The sequence below is a fragment of the Bos grunniens genome, chromosome 3 (genome assembly GCF_055505025.1).
Source record: "Bos grunniens cultivar Pamir isolate PY7600 chromosome 3, Bosgru_T2T1.0, whole genome shotgun sequence".
Classification (NCBI taxonomy): domain Eukaryota; kingdom Metazoa; phylum Chordata; class Mammalia; order Artiodactyla; family Bovidae; genus Bos; species Bos grunniens.
In genome coordinates this window covers 8647723-8664856 of record NC_141167.1, presented here as the reverse complement: position 1 = coordinate 8664856, position 17134 = coordinate 8647723, and the positions used below count along the sequence as shown (strand labels likewise).

The 17134-nt window shown below is 48.8% G+C and overlaps 1 protein-coding gene across 3 annotated transcripts in view; it reads right to left on the bottom strand.

Annotated features, from left to right (window-relative positions):
• NGEF (neuronal guanine nucleotide exchange factor) overlaps nucleotides 1-17134 on the bottom strand; it is a 127078-nt gene that overhangs the window by 108510 nt on the left and 1434 nt on the right. For 2 of the 3 annotated variants that reach the window (XR_015161494.1, XM_086394205.1), the window contains exon 2: nucleotides 11827-11982. The exons of the other annotated variant lie outside the window; for it this stretch is intronic. The gene's annotated coding sequence lies outside the window, so the exon portion shown is untranslated. The remainder of the gene's footprint in view (nucleotides 1-11826; nucleotides 11983-17134) is intronic. 3 annotated transcript variants of the gene reach the window in all.

Below are 17134 nucleotides of genomic sequence, written 5' to 3'. Positions count from 1 at the left end.
TTACTATTAAGGTGGTGTGTGTGAGCCTACTAAATTGCTTCAGTCGTGTCTGACTCTTTATGATGCCAGAGGATGTTGTCCGCCAGGCTCTTCTGTCCATGGGATTTTCTGGCAAGAATTCTGGAGTGAGTTGCCATTTTCTCCTCTAGGGTTTCCCTAGTGACTCAGACAGTAAAGAATTTGGCTGCTATGTAGGAGATCCGGGTTCAGTCCCTGGGTTGGGAAGATCCCCTAGGGAGGCAACCCACTCCAGTATTCTTGCCTGGAGAATTCCAAGGACAGAGGAGCCTGGTGGGTCACACTCAACTGGGTTGCAAAGAGCTGGACACGAATAAGCATCTAACACACACACATACACACACACACACACACACAGCCCTCCAGGGGATCTTCCCAGTCCAGGGATCGAACTCGTGTCTCTTACGTCTCCTGCCTTGGCAGTTGGGTTCTTTACCACAAGTGCCACCTGGGAAGCCCCTATTAAGGTAGTACTGTTCCCCAAATTGATCTAGATATTCAACACATTCCAAATCAACATCCCAGCTGGCTTCTTTGCAGAAATTAATAAACTGATTTTAAAATTTATGTGGAAATTCAAGGACCCATGCCAAAACAATCTTGAAAAAGAATAAGGTTGGACTTTTCATGTTCTGATTTCAAAAGTCACTACAAAGCAACAGTAATCGAGAAAGTGTGTGGTACTAAAACAGGAAAGGGTCAGTGACTCATTCTCCTTCATTCAGGGATAAAAATCGACCAGTTGCTCAGGAGAAATTATGAACACTAAGGGATTTCCCTCAAGGGTTTCTATGGTATCCTTTTTCACTTTTCACATTTGTTTATGTATTTTTGGCCGTGCTGGGTCTTTGTCGCTGCACTCAGGCTTTCTCTAGTCACAGCGAGTGGGGACTGCTCTCTAGCTGCGGTACAAGGGCTTCTCATTGTGGTGGTTTCCCTTGCTGGGGAGCACAGACTCTGGGTGCATGGGCTTCAGTAGCTGTGGCTCTTGGGCTTAGTTACTCTGCGGCACGTGGAATCTTCCTGGGCCAGGGATCGAGCCTGTGTCCTCTGCATTGGCAGGTAGATTCTTAACCACTGGACCAGGAGGGAAGCCCTGGGGTGGACTTTAGAGGCCTTTTGGAAGGAGACATGGACTGGCCCTCCTCCCTTTGGTGGAATGTTGGAGGGATTATCTTGAGCTGGATTAAGTACCCAGAGGTGGTGCGTCTGGTTATCTGTTAGCTTCCCATGCAGAACAGGGGAGGAGGTTGGGGAGCGCTGACATTCTTAAAGGAAACGGGGGGGATAGCGTCCCTCCTGGAGGGCCCAGATTATCCTCATAAAGAACATTGCTCTGAATCTCCTCCAGCCCACAGGCAGACAGGACATGGAGCCACACAGCTGCATTCTCTGGTTGTCCCCACTGTCCTGAAGCATCTTGCCTGGAAAATTCCTTGGCAGGTAAGGCAAGATTCTTCTGCTGGCTTCCAACCCGCCCCCCACCCCAACCCAGAGTCAAACATCCACAGAATGCCTCTCCTTGTGCAACCTGATTTCCTGCTGTCTCCTCCAAGATAAACTGTTTGTGAAGGTAACTGAATGAAGCAGCTTGTTCTCGGGAAATATTACCTATAAACCAGGGGCGAATGGGAGCAGCAGCGTTGACCCAAGATGACAGTGTCGGTGTTAGGCGTGTGGGCCTATGGCTCCTTTCTGGTTTTAATTAGTCGGCCCATCCTGTCTTCGTTGAGGCCACTTTCAGGTTGAAGCCATAAAACCTTATTGGCCGAGAATCAAAGAACGCTCAACATTTCACTCTCTGTAACCCGGAGCGGAACCCTAGGTCATCCCGAAGTGAGTTCAACCAATTACTAGGCTGTACAACGAAATGGGAGGCGATGCTTCTATTTTACCTTGTCATCTACTTAAATATATTTTTTTTAATCTAAGTATAGTAGAATACAGAAAGTGCCCGTATTCTAAGCATAGAGGCTGACTACTTACCTCTGTAACCACACCCAGGCCTCTGAAACTCTCTGCCGTTTCCTCCCCAGCCCCCGAGGGGAGTCTCTGGCTTCAAACAGCAAGGACTAGCTTTGCCTGTTTCGGTCCTTTGTGTGAATGGACTCATTCACAATGTTCTTTCCTATCTGACTTCTTCCTGTGACACTGGGCCCTGGAGACCCATCCATGCTGTTTCACGTCACGGGGACACTTCGCTCTCAGGGCTCTGTGGTTCTCACGATACAGGGGCCTCAGAGTCACCTAGACGGTTAAATACAGATTCTGGGGGCTCCACCCTGGAGCTTTCAGGCGCAGGAGGTCAGGGGTGCGGCCTGAGAATCTGTGTTTCCAACAAGTTCTCAGCGTTTGCTGTGGCTGGTATGGGGACCACATCTGGAGAACCACCCCTCCAGTCTGGCAAAGCCCATTTTGCCTTGGAAAAGGACATCATTGTTGCATCTGGAAGCCTAACCAGAGAGCCCGGGGAGGGATGAGAGAGCGTGGAGGCCAGAGCTGGCGTCCTCAGGGGTCGCTGGTTGTTAGCCAGGGTGAAAGAGAGGATTAAGACCCTCTCCTGTCTGCTCCTGGTGGGGACTGCTGCGGTTCATGACTCTCGATTTATAAGCTGGGCACACCCAAGCCAGGGCTTTCTGGCTCCTTCAAGGCATGGGTGGATACGGTGGAGATTTCCAGACCGTAAGCTGGTCAGACACTGGCCAGAGGCCCCCACCTCCGGCCACACACAGCACTGGTCAGCTCACTCCCTCGCCCACCCCTGCCACCGCCGACTGGACCCTGGCCGCCTCAGCCTCAGAGGGGCCTTAGGTGAGGGCTGTCCTTCTCCATCTTCCCCCTAACATCGGGCCTCCTCCTCATTTGAGACATGAATGGATGAGGGCCTGAGAGCCCAGCCTCCCTCCCTGCTCATGGGTCGAGTCCCCTCCCGTTCCAAAGTCCTCCTTGTCCTTCTCTTCTCCTGCTGCCCCTCTCTCGGGATTTCATCTACTTCCAGGGTCTTCAGTCCCAGAGGCACCGGATCTGATAGCCCGAGGCTCCTCCTGGAATCACCGTGCTGCCCCCCACAGGTGGACGGACCCCCAGCCTCAAGTCCTGCCCGGGGCTGGGAAGGGCCATGCCTGCAGGATAGGAGGAGACTCCTGGTCACCCAGGCTGCCCCATCCTGGTCTCTGAAGAGCTCAGGACTCAGGCTTGAAGTCTGAGGAGGGTAGCGGTGACCTGGGTCAGGAAATACTGACCAAACTGAGACATCGACTCAATGGGCATGAGTTTGAGCGAACTCCGGGAGATGGTGATGGACAGGAAGGTCTGGCACGCTGCAGTTCATAGGGTCACAAAGAGCTGGACACGACTGAGTGACTGAACAACTGAGACACTTCTGGAGGGGAAATGCCCAGAGCTGCAGACACCGGGTCCTTGCTCTCAGAGGAGCTCAGGCATGGTTTTGATTCCAGCACTTTGACTCATTTGCTCCTCCTACACAGCCCTGGGGAGGGAGGGCACCACTGTTAGTCCCATCCTGGAGCTTGGAGAAACTCAGTGACTTGTCCAAGGTCACAGCTGGGAAGTGCCTGAGATGGGCACTTTGAATGCTGGTCTTGCTGGTCCCACTGGGAGGAGAGGGGGTGAGCACAGGAGAGGGTGGAGAGGTGCCCTGGGAGGTGGAGCACGTAGGAAGTCAGAGAGGACCAGGGAGAGAGCGTGGAGCAGGGCATGAGGCATGGGGGTATCTGGGGGGCTGGGCCAGCAGGCTCCTGTACGCACTTGTGTCTTTTGAGCACCCCTCTCCTTCCACGTGGGGAGGCTTTGCGGGGAGCCCTGGGCAGTTTGGGTGCAAAGATCCAAGCCAGGTATGGGGGTGTCTTCCCCTAAGTGGCTGTGGCCCTATTTGCTGACTTCTCATGGTGGCCACTACCAGCCCACTTCTTGCACACCCCAGCTAGTGTTTGGCGGTCTAAGACTGAAGCTTCAGGGCCTCCGGAGTCCTGGCATGGCTCCGGGGATGGGCCCCTGACACGCCCTTGACCCTCAACTTGCCATCTGGAGGGCAATGGTGTTCTCCAGGCTCCCATGGAGTGAAACTGGCCAGTGGCGTCCTGGGTGGGCTGCATCCGCTCACACCTGTGTCCGCCCCATGCTGGGCCCCAGGCTGTGAGGTAGCAGAGGCCCCTCACTCAGGGCCCCAGAGACCTGGCAGGAGGGAACTGCCTAACATCCTCTGTCATCCCAAACATGAGCTCGCCTTTCCTCTGGCTTTGCTTTCCTTCTGGAAGCGTCTCTCATTTGTGCACTGAAAGTACAAGAATTAATTGGGATTATGGCTCCTGGCATGGCATCAACACCCAGAACGATACTCCCAGGCTGTGCTTTTTACTGTTTGCAAGCTAAATGAATGAGCCACTTGTTTAATTCGTTTTTACATTTGGGTGTTAAAAAGACTCCAAGATTATAAAATGGATATAATGGTCGACATAAAAAAACAGGTATGGACTTTGAAAACAAAACAGCTCTAGGGTCCATGAGAGCCTTGTCTCTGTCCCAGTGAGAGGAATCTATGCCTCATCTCTGGGGGCTGGCTGGTAGCAGCTCCCGAGAGTCCCGTCCCCTCTGGGCACCACGGGGACAGCAGCCCTTCTCAGCTGGTGGGGGAAGGACAGGACGCAACCTATTTTCTCAAAATGAAGGGAGAGCCAGCTGCTGCAGAGTTGTCCTGTTGCTAAGAGAATTTTACCTACTCTGTGGACACTGACCCTCTGTCCCACGCCCCCACCACCAGACAGGCTGTGAGCAATAGGAGAGAGTGAGCTGGGGACAGGGCCACTCCTTCTGGGGTGAGTGGCCTCCGTCAGCCACCGCCCTTGGCAAGCTCCCGCCTGCCTGTGGGCCAAGGTCAGGGGACCAGCCAGAGGGAGGCCGGCCAGGGCGGCTGAGCTCCCAGGCACAGTGCAAAACAGACTGTGTGAAGGTGGGCGACGTCATCTCAGTAGCCAGACAGGGATCTTCATGTTCAGGAAGCTGCCCTCCTTACACTGGGACTCTGTTGGATTCTAGCAGTGGGGCCATTTGCACAGTGGAGCTGCCGTGAACTCATATATCCACCCAAATCCTAGAGGAGTTATAAAAAGGCCTGCCTGCTAAAAATGACAAGACCTGATGATGTCTTAGTCAGCCAGGGCTGCCTTAACAAATTACAGTAGACTTGAGGCTTAAACAGCAGAAATTTGTTTGCTACCGGTTCTGGAGTCTAAAATCCTATATAAAGATAGTTGGTTTCTGGGGTTTTGGTGAGGGCTGTCTTCCTGGCCAGCAGATGGCCACCTTCCTGATATGTCCTCACATGGCCTTTCCTGGGTTGTGCATGAAGAAGGAGAGACAGGGAGAGAGAGAGGAAGAGGGGTGAGAGAAATGATGGTGAGGGGGGAGAAGGAGAGAGAAAACTATATTCTTCCTCTTCTTATAAAGCTACTAACCCCATCAGACTGAGGCTGAAGCTGAAGCACCAATGCTTTGGCCACCTGATGCGAAGAACGGACTCATTAGAAAAGACCCTGATGCTGGGAAAGATTGAAGGCGGGAGAAGAAGGGGACGACAGAGGATGAGATGGTCGGATGGCATCACCAACTCAATGGACATGAGTTTATGCAAACTCCAGGAGATAGTGGAGGACAGAGGAGCCTGGAGTGCTGCAGTCCATGGGGTCTCAAAGAGTCAGACACGACTTAGCCACTGAACAACAACAACCACCCCATCAGAAGGGCCCCGCCCTCATGACCTACTAACCCTAATACTTACCTAATATTAGGATTAATTATTAACCATAAATATTAACCCTAATATTTCCCAAAGGCCTCATCTCCAAGTGCCATTACATTGCAGGTTTGGGCTTTGACATGTGAACCTTGGAAGGACATGAACACTCAGTTTACAGTACTTGGCAAAGGAATGAAAAGGGTACTTGCATTTCTGGTTGGGTAAATCTCGATCTCAACCTGATTTCTCAAAATGGTTCTGTGGAGCAGGGATTTGTAGAGAAGGTAGCCATCCTTCCTTCTTCCTGCTCCAGAGTCCTTCCTACAGTGTTTGCTTGGTACATCCTCAGCCCTGGACGGGGAGGACCCTGAGTGGGAGGGGAGGACCACTGCCCCCAGCCTCCTCTCCTGGCCATTGCTGACCAGAACAGGGTGGGCCTCTGACCCCAGAGAGTGGACCTCTGACCCAGGAGGAGTCAAGCCAGAGGCTGGGCTGAGCCAGTCAGACTCCCTCTCCCAGAGATAAGGACCAAGATGGAGATCAGGCCAGTAGGCAGGGGCTCTGGGCTGGATGGCCATGGGGGTGGGGGAAGCATTTTGAATTAACCATGATTGGCCATGTATGTGTGTAGCTGGTGTGGACAGACAGACAGACACACACACACACACACACACAGAGGGAGGGAGAAATAACTTTCCCATTTCTTATTCCTGGTTAACCATCAGCAAGCTGGGGTGTTTGTTTTGTTCATGTATTTTTCCCATAAAATCTCTTAAAACCTTTTCTTATCCCACCCTGAAGGGGTTCTTGTGCATTATTTCCCAGTTCTTCAAATTTGGCCTTTCCTATTTATGTAGATCTAAGTTTTCACACTGACTTTAGGACGAGAGTTAAACTGGTCAGCTGTGTCCTTGGCGGTTCTGTCTACTCACCCACTGAGCATGGCTGTGGTCCCCCTGTGTTCAGCCCTGGCTCTTGAGACAGATGGGGTCTCCTCACAGATGTGGGTCCCAGGGGCCGGCAAGAGGGAATCTCCTGACATCCCTCATCAGCCCAAACTCTGCTCCCCCTCTGGCTTCTCTTTCTCTCTGATACCTTCTGTCATCTCTGCAGTGCTGGTAGCATCCCAGGGCCTTCGCCTGCCTCCCAGCGTGGTCCCGGGATCTCCCCACAGCCCTGTGGGTAGCAGGGAGGTGAGGCAGGCCCTGAGGAAGGTTTACCAGGAAGGTTAGGTCAACTGAGGCACATGGAGGCATGGGCTGTTGGAATTGGGACCGGCAGAGTGTACCTGAGCCTTGAAGGTGGGCCAAGAGGGATGTGGGGACAGCCAAAGAGAACAGGCTGCTGGAGGAGGTGAAAGGCCACGAGCCGTGGGGGCAGACGGGCAGAGGGGCTGGGGTTTCTTTTTCCGCTGGGGTGAGTAATTCCAGAAGGAGGTATTTTAAAAAGCAGACAACCTAGCAGAGTCATTGAGGGACTATGATTTCTTTGAATTGTCTCTCATTCAAAACATTCATGAGATTTGGATGAATCTACACAGTCCTTCCCTGCTGTTTACAGCTGCAGGAGATTTGAACCAGTAGCTGATTCTAAGAGGTACAGCAGTCAAACATGCAAAAAAGGCAATAGTTTCGTGTTCTGTATCTTTAGGAGAAATCCAATTAGCACATCAAAACTGCGATTTCATAGGTATTAATGCTGAGGATGAAAATAGAGAATTCAATGTAAAGCCAATCTGCAGACAGTATTAATGGCACAGATGGTACATGGATTTGTTAAGAATTTTACATGTGAAAAGTAAGTGATTGACATTCCAGAAACACTGAAGTGACTTGGATGAACCAGACATCACCTGGTTCCTTGCTCTTTGAACTGAGGCTTTCTTCCCTCACTCTAAGCCAGCAGTTCCAAAAACGTGGTCCTCTCTGAGCAGCAGGTGCAGCATCTGGGAGATTTTAAGACATGCAGATTCCTGGCCCCACCCCAGACCTTCCAGAAGCCCAGGCAGGGAAGAAGGTGTCTTGCGGGAGGGGACAGCTGGGCTGTAACAAGCTCCCCCAGGGGTTCAGGTGAAGCCCTGCTCCACCTCAGCGAGTCTGGAAGTCAAGAATCGTGTGCAGCAGTGCATCTCTGTGGAGTCCACCCAAGTGGATGGTCTCCTCCAGGCAGACCAGAGCCCACAGGGCTGAGGACACAGGCTCAGACCCGCACCAGACGGAAGAACTCCCAGGCACTCTAGCCAAGACCGGAGTCGTGGGCCCAGGCCACTCTAGACCTCTGACCCCAAATGAAGGCCTGGGCAGTTCGTTACGGGTAACGTTCTTTCCACTCACAGCCCATCACCCTCTCGGGGAGTTGGAAAGCACTTCACCAGTCTCTCATTCTAAAGATGAGGAAGCCAAGACTCTGCCAGCAGAGCTGCTCAGGGGAACACAGATAAGGCTCAGCTTCTCCTCTGGCTTCCCAAGCGTCAACCTGCATGCAAAGCCTCCTTTCCTACAGGGAATGGCAGGTCAGGTGCACATGGACCACCTTTTCCTGTCCCATGACAGACATTACTAATCAATCACAGCACTTTCCCCCTCTAAGCCAAGATTGGCCTTGTCTTCAGTAGATTCACTGCAGATGGTGACTGCAGCCATGAAACTAAAGGACACTTGCTCCTTGGAGGAAAAGTCATGACCAACATAGACAGCATATTAACAAGCAGAGACATTACTTTGCCAACAAAGGTCTGTCAAGTCAAGGCTATAGTTTTTCCAGTAGTCATGTGTGGATATGAGAGTTGGTCTATAAAGAAAGCTGAGTGCTGAAGAATTGATACCTTTGAACTGTGGTGTATCTAGGACCTGTGAATCTGTTACCTTATATGGCAAAAGGGTCTTTGCAGATGTGATTAAGAATCTTGAGATACAGAGATTATCCTGTATTACCTAAGTGTGTTCGTTGCTCAGTTGTGTCTGACTCTTCGCAACCCCATGGACTATAGCCCACCAGGCTCCTCTGTCCACGAGATTCTCCAGGCACGAATACTGGAGTGGGTTGCTATGCCCTCTTCCAACCCAGGGATCCAACCACGTCTCTTATGTCTCCTGCATTGGCAGGCAGTTTCTTTACCACCAGTGCCAGTGGGCAAAGAGCCCTTGCTTGATAACAGTATTAGAAGTCCTAGCCACAGGAATTAGATGACAAAAAGAAATCAAGGGAATCTCAATCTATAAAAGGAATCCAAAGAAGTAAAACTATTACGTTTACAGATGACATGATGCTATACATAGAAAATCCTAAATACACCAGAAAAAACTACCAGAAGTCAGTGAACTCAGTTGAGTTGCAGGATTCAAAATTAATACACAGAAATCTGTTGCATTTCTATACACAGCAAACTATCAGAGAAATTAAGAAAATAATCCCTTTATAATTGCATCAAAAAGAATAAAGTATCTAGGGATAAACTCAGATGGCAAAGAAGCTGCCTCAATGCAGGAGACTTGGGTTTAATCCCTGGGTCAGGAAGATCTCCTGGAGAAGGCAGTGGTTACCCACTCCAGTATTCTTGCCTGGAGAACTCCATGGACAGAGGAACCTGGCAGGCTACAGTCCATGGGGCACAAAGAGTTGGACATGACTAAGCAACTATCACCTTCACTTTTAAGGAGATAAAAGACCTGTACTTGGAAAACTATAGGATGTTGGTAAAATAAATTGAAGATGATACAAACAGATGGAAAAATATTCTGTGTTAATGGGTTAGAAGAATGAATATTGTTAAAATGACCATACTAACTAACTAAGGCAAGCTACAGATTCAATGCAAAATACCAATGACTTTTGTTTCATAGAACTAGAACAAATAATTCTAAAATTTGTATGGAAACATGAAGACCCCAAATAACCAAAACAATCTTGAGAAGGAAGAACAAAGCAGGAGGTATCATGCTCCCTGATTTCAAACTCTACTACAAAGCTCTGGTAATTAAAACAGTATAGTACTGCCACCAAAACAGAGACAGATGAAGGGAACAGAATAAAGAGCTCAGAAATGAACCCACATTTGTACAGGCAATTAATCCACAGTAAAAGAGACAAGAGTATACAATGTGGAAAAGAGAACCTCTTCAGTAAATGGTTTTGGGAAAACCAGACAGCTACATGCAAAGGAATCACACTGGACTACTCTCTCATACCACACACATAAATAAATTCCAAATGGATTAAAGACTTAACTGTAAGACCTGAAACCAGAAAACTTCCAGAAGAAGTCATAGACAGCCAGCCCTTTTGCATCAGGCTTAGTAATATTTCTTTGGATATGTCTCCTCTGGCAAGGGAAACAAAAATAAATAAATGGGACTACATCTTTTGCATATAGAAGGAAACTATTGAGGAAATGAAAATGCCATCTGCTGAATGGGAGAAGATATTTCCAAATGGTATATCCGACAAGGGGTTAAGACACAAACTGTACAAAGAATTCACACAACTCAACACCAAAAAAAAACCTGATTAAAAAATGGGCAGATGATCTGAATAGACATCTGTCCAAAAAAGACAGATGACCAACAGACTCTTGCCAAGATGCTCAACATCACTAACCACCACCAGCGAAAGGCAAATCAAAACCACGTGATACCACCTGTCAAATGTCTGTTATCAAAGACAGCAGGTAACAGTGAAGGTGAGGCTACGAGAAGGAGAGTCCTGTGCACTGTTGGTGGGACTGTGAAAGGGTGCGGCCACTGTGGAAAACATTAGGATGGTTCCTCAAGAAATTAAAAATGGAACTACTATACTATCCAACAATCCACTCCTGGGTGTTCCTATGAAGGAAGTAAAAGCACTAATTCTAATATGCACCCCTATGTTCATTGCAGCCAAGACATGGAAGCAACCTAAGTACCAATCAATAGATAAATGGATAGAGAATATTTGGTACACACACACACACACACACACACACACACAATGGAATATTCAGTTCAGTTCAATTCAGTAGCTCAGTCGTGTCCGACTCTTTGCAACCCCATGAATCGCAGCACGCCAGGCCTCCCTGTCCATCACCAACTCCCGGAGTTCACTCAGACTCACGTCCATTGAGTCAGTGATGCCATCCAGCCATCTCATCCTCTGTCGTCCCCTTCTCCTCCTGCCCCCAATCCCTCCCAGCATTACTCAGCCACAAAAAAGAATGAAATCTTGCCATTTGCAACAATATAGATGGACTTAGAGGGTATTATTATGCGAAGTGAAATAAGTCAAAAGAGAAAAAAAACAATAATGTATGATTTCATTGCATGTGGAAGCTATGAAACAAAACTAATGAACAAATGCAACAAAACAGAAACAGAGTATAAATACAGAAGACAAAGGGGTGGTTGCCAGAGATGAGGAGAGTGAGGAAGGAAAGAAATAGCTGAGGGAGCTTAAGAGAGACAAATTTCCAGTTGCAAGATAAATGAATCACAGATACGAAAGGTACAGTGTGCAGAATATAGCAATAACTATATAATACCTTTGTATGATGACCTATTTTAACTAGACTTCTCGTGATGATCATGTTGAAATGTATAGAACTATCCAACTATGTTGTGTAACAAGAATTAACATAGCATTGTAGATCAATTACATTTCAAAAGCAAATGAACAAGCAAACTCATAGAAAAGGAGATCAGGTATGTGGTTACCAGAGGTAAAGGGTGTGGAGAGGAGGAATTGGATGAAGGCATTGAAAAGGTACAAATGTCCAGTTATAAGGTGCAAGGTACAGCATGATAAATAGAACAACTGCCGTGTGTTACATATGAAAGCTGTTAAAGAGCAAATCCTGAGTTCTCATCACAAGGAAAACTATCGTTTATTCTATTTCTTTAATGCTGTATCTATATGAGATGAGAGATGATTACCAGACTTACTGTGTCATCATTTCATGATGTATCACTACACTGTCCACCTTGAACTTACACGATGCTGCCTGTAAATTATATTTCAATAAAATTGGAAGGAAAACATTTTTGGAGCATTAGGTTTTTGCCAGAAACAATGCCTTTACTCACCAAGAAATGTTTACTGGAGGAAAATAATCATTGGCTCCAACATGCTGACACGTCGACGGAGACTTTGCTGGTGTGTGGTCTTCCCAGCTGACCACGGGCAGGCGTGAATGGTGTGGTCAAGGAAGGGAGGTCCTCAAAGCTGCACAGGCTCAGAGCCTGTGAGGAAGATGGGGTCAAGTCTTCAAAGACAGCCTGTTCTCTTTATGTTTGAGGGCTCTCGGATACACCCTCCTGTTTTGTTCTCAGTTCTCTCACTACTGTGAGCTGACAAATTCTCTTCCTATTTTTTTTTTTTCTGGCTGCTCTGCATGGTTTGCAGGAACTTGCTTCCCCAACCAGGGATTGAACCCAGGCCCTCAGCAGTGAGAGCACTGAGTCCTAACAACTGGACTGCCAGGGAACTCCCCCTCCCTGCTACTTGAAATCAACTTATATTTTGGAAAAAGGCATTCATTTTCTTGCTCAAGGCTTTTTTGGGACAATAGTAGTGAGAACCACACTTATTACTCATTGAGTAGTTCATCATGGATTCATTTATCATCTCATGGAACACTCAAAGTGAGCCTGTATGATCATTACTGTCCTTGTCCCAAGTCTTCCATTTTCACGGTAGAGAACTCGGAGGTTCAGAGAGGTTAACTGCCTCAGCCAAGGTCACACAGCCCGTAAGCGGTGGAAGCAGCCTGGCTCTGGCAAGGTGGTTGAGAGTACCATTTCTAAACTATTTCTCACTGCTTTTCATTTAGGACATTCTTATTTAAAGCAAACAGCCTTTCCTGAGAAAACAGACATATGAGATTACAGAAAATTCAGAAAGAGATAAAAAGTAGACATTGATCCCGCCTGGGCCCCAGTGGTTACACAAGTGTCACCTCGGCTTCCACAGCCTGTTAAAAGATGTTGCATATCTACGCATACTTCTTTATATTGGCAGTTTCTGTGATATTTCGCCCAGGGATACACAAATCAGCTTTGATAATGTTTTTGCAAGCATAGCTTAGGTGGGTCTGTTTATCTTTGAGCATCAAGATGGCTTCATTCTGACCCCGAGCTGGCATCTCTCCCTGTTTTACCCTTGACTTGTAACCCGTATTAGCCAACTGCAAGTGACTGATCTCGGCTCTGAACCAATTCCAAAGAAGCCAGAAAATTGTAGCAAGTGAGTGCCCGAGGACGGCTCTGATATTTCAGGCACCAGGAAAAATTGTCAACGTGCCAGATGCCTTTTAAATCCAGAAATAAAGAACCTCAAAATCATTTTTAAAGTTCAAAGCTAACTTCCTAAAAAGGACCTCGGCAGAAAAGAGGGCTTTTCTCCAGCATTCAAGAATCCACACAGGAATGTTGTTGTCACTCAGACAAGAGCAAAAATATCTTTATAGATGTCCTCACTTTTATGAGCAGATTTACATCTAGAGAGCATCATGAAAAACAAAGCCCATTATGCCAAGGCATTATAAATTTAAAATACTTGGAAGCTTTTTGTCCCATTAGTGGAATTTAATGGGAGTCTGCTTTGGCTCAAGAATGACAAATGAATCAGCTGTGAACAGGAAATTGGGTTTTCTTTATCTACTTATTTGGACAGCAGTAAAAGGGTGCAGGCAGCTGACAGGCCTGGAATGGAGGTGGGGAGCTTGGGAGAGAGGCAGGGGCTCTGATCATCTTATCACATCTTATTGCTGCTGGCCCAGGGCAAGCGCGCAGCAAATGCTGACCAGCTGAATGAGGGGTTCTCTGAGGAGTCAGTCTGCAAGGATCACACTGCTGTGGTGGTTTGAAACATGAAGATAAGCAAGTCATACCAAGGGCTTCCCCGACGGCTCACACGGTAGAGAATCTGCCTTCAATGCAGGAGACCCAGGTTTGACCCCTGGGTCAGGAAGATTCCCTGGAGAAGGGAATGGCAACCACTCCAGTGTTCTTGCCTGGAGAATTCCAGGGACAGAGGAGCCTGGCCGGCTATGGTCCATAGGGTCATAAAGAGTTGGATATGACTGAGAGACTAACACAAGCAGGTCATACAGACTAGCACATGGGATTGAGCAATGCTCCCCAAGTCAGCCACCCAGGATCGACCCTTGTCACTTCTGGACAGAGCCGAGGGGTCAAGGTCCTCAGGTCCAACTTGCCTGCATTCCTCATCCCAGTGGCTCCCAAGCGTCTCTGACCTTTTTAAGGCATAGTCCAAGCTGCTTGTCCACTGGAGGGCCTGGGTTTTGAAGGGTTTATTTCTGATAGGAAGTGAGTGAGTGAGTGAAATTGCTCAGTCATGTCTGACTCTTTGTGACCCCCTGGACAGTAGCCTACCAGGCTCCTCCATCCATGGGATTCTTCAGGCAAGAATACTGGAGTGGGTTGCCATTTCTTTTTCCAGGGGATCTTTCTGATGCAGGGATTGAACCTGGGTCTCCTGCATTGCAGGCAGACGCGTTACCCTCTGAGCCACCAGGGAAGTTTCTGATAGGAAACATAGTCATTAAATAATAATGAATCAATGTCCCATTTTAAGTTCCTCAAAGACCTGCATAACTAATGGTCAGAACTCCTGGCTGTGGGAGACACCAGCGCTGTCGCACAAACCTCCAGCCAAAAGTGAAGGCGATGGGGGCAAAAGCCAGCTAGTGCTGGAGTCCAGAAGTGAGGAGTGGGTGCCCCTGAGACATGCTGGCCATACAGACCCCTGCTGTGATCTCTGGGAGACCATCTGGGTCTGGGCCTCATGGGTTGGGGCCACCCGCCTCCACCTTCCTCTTGCGCTAGCAAACCTGTTCCATGAGCATCCTTTAAACAAAATTCCTGCTTCCCCAGGTCAGTGCCTCTGCCTCTGCCATTCCCAGGCCCTGCAGGGCTCCCATTTCACCTTGTCGAAACCCTGCTGTTCCTTCCTTGGGAATGTGTTCTATGTAATAGAATGCTATTTAAAGAACTTGCAACATTTAATAAGGGTTAAGTGTGAAAAATGACTACTTTATTTTCCAAGAGAGATTTACTTCGTCATATATGAAACTATACTCATAAGCTTTTCTTCTCTTGTAGAATAACTAAGAAGAGATGTAAGGCTGTTCAGTGGTGCTCAGCTCAAAGGCCACCTCCTCCATGCAGGCCTCCCTGATAGCCCTCTGATGATCCCCATTATTTTCCCTTCTGAAAGTGAAAGTGAAGTTGCTCAGTCGTGTCCGACTCTTTGCAACCCCACGGACTGCAGCCTACCAGGCTCCTCTGTCCATGGGATTTTCCAGGCAATAGTACTGGAGTGGATTGCCATTTCCTTCTCCAGGGGATCTTCCCGACCCAGGGATCGAACTCAGGTCTCCCGCATTGTAGACAGGCACTTTACCATCTGAGCCACCAGGGAAGTCCTCCCTTCTGAAGGTAAGGCCTATTAAAGTAGAAAGATTGAGAGATGGCCTGACCCAGACCGCCAGGTCATTAATCAGCCACCTGAGACATTCTCCCAAAGGAAACCCACTAAAGGATGCACTAGACATATGCCCCCTCTTTAGTGCTCAAGGCTTTTGCCCAGACCCAGTCTGGTCTCCACGGGAGCTGGGCTTCAAGAACCTCTGTTGGCCAAAGAAAGGAGTCAGGCTGACAGTCTTCCCTGGGCACATCCTGTAGATCCAGAGGCAGAGCCCCACCCACTGAGCTCAACGGCTCCTTTTCCTTGGGGAAAAGGAGCCCAAGGTGAAAATTTCTCCTGCAGCCTGGCTGCTGTGCCCCAGCAGTGCCCTGAAGATGCCAAGTGGGGGGTCTGGAAAGAAACAGCCCACAGGCTCAGAAGTGTAACTCCCTGCTTGGTCGGCCAAAACACCTCTCAGCCCCATGACCCCATGACCATCCTTGTATTTGGGGGTGGGGCGCTCTGTGCTCCCTTCATGTAGGAGGAGCCTCTATCCTGGTTCTCCTCTGCCAGCCTGAGGGCAGCCCTGGTACCATGTGTGCCCCCAGCCCCTCTCCAAAGTCTCACCTGCCCCAGGTGCTTGGTGATGATTTGATGAAAGAACAAAGGAAGGACTTCCGCATTCCTAGGGTGATGCTGGTAACTTTAGAGCATCAGTGCTGACCCCTACTTAGGGAGGTGATGGGCTCTCGGACGTGGGGAAAGGACTCATCCTGGGAGTTGTGCTGTCTGATGTGGGGCTGGTGGGTCGCCAGCCGCTGAGACAAACAGTGGCTACAGTGTAAACGGTGGAACCAGCAGGCACAGCGACTAGACCTGGCCTCCTTCCCCCGAGTCTCTGGGCTGGTTTGTCCACTGGTGTAAGTTTCCTGGGCTGCCTTTACAGAGGCCAGAGAAGTCTCCCATGGGCAAGTTCTTAAAGCAATGATCTTCCTCCTTCAGTGATCTCTGATCACATGACCTCCTGCCTTTCCTGTAGGGAGCCCCTTCCAGGGAGGGTTTTTAAGACAATGTGGACCCCAGGAAGGGGTAGAGTTGATGATGGGGTCAAGGAAGATTGTCTATTGTGTGTTTTCACAGACCAGAAAGCCTAAGACACCTCCTGGATACCCTGGTTTCTACTGCTGCAAGGCTAAGCAGAGCCAAGGCAGCCAGGACACGAGCAGAAAGGGAAGAGAAAATCTGAGGGCAAGAGCCAAGAGGGAGAAAGTGTGGGAGACCGAAGGAGCAGTGGGGGGCAGGCACGATGGGACATTCCCACCACAGGCATTTTTCCAGTCACCATGGGCAGAACTCGGCAGAACTGTCACAAGTCCCAGTCTGGTTTAGCCAGGGACTGTGAACACCCCGAATTGTATTTAATTGGCCTGTGTGCTAAGTCACTTCAGTCATGTTCAATTCTGTGCAAACCTACAGAGTGTAGCCCACCAGGCTCCTCGGTCCATGGAATTCTCCAGACAAGAACACTGGGGTGGGTTGCCATTCCCTTCTCCAGGGGATCTTCCTGACCCAGGAATCGAACCCCGGTCTCCTGCATTGCAGGCAGATTCTTTACCCACTGAGCCACCAGGCCTCTTTTTAATTTAATTAATGTTTCGGGGTTTTTATTTGCTAGTGTAATTGATAAGCTAGATCTTTTTTATTGAGGTAGAGTTGATTTACAATGTATTGGTTTCAGGTGTTCAGCAAAGTGATTCCATTATGCATAAATATAGCTGTTTTCAGCTTTTTCCCCCTTGGAGGTTATTATAAAATATTGACTCTGTGCTCTACAGTCTGTCCTTCTTGTTTACCTATTTTATATGAAATGGCACCCACTCCAGTGTTCTTGCCTGGAGAGTCCCAGGGACGGGGGAGCCTGCTGGGCTGCCGTCCATGGGGTCGCACAGAGTCGGACATGACTGA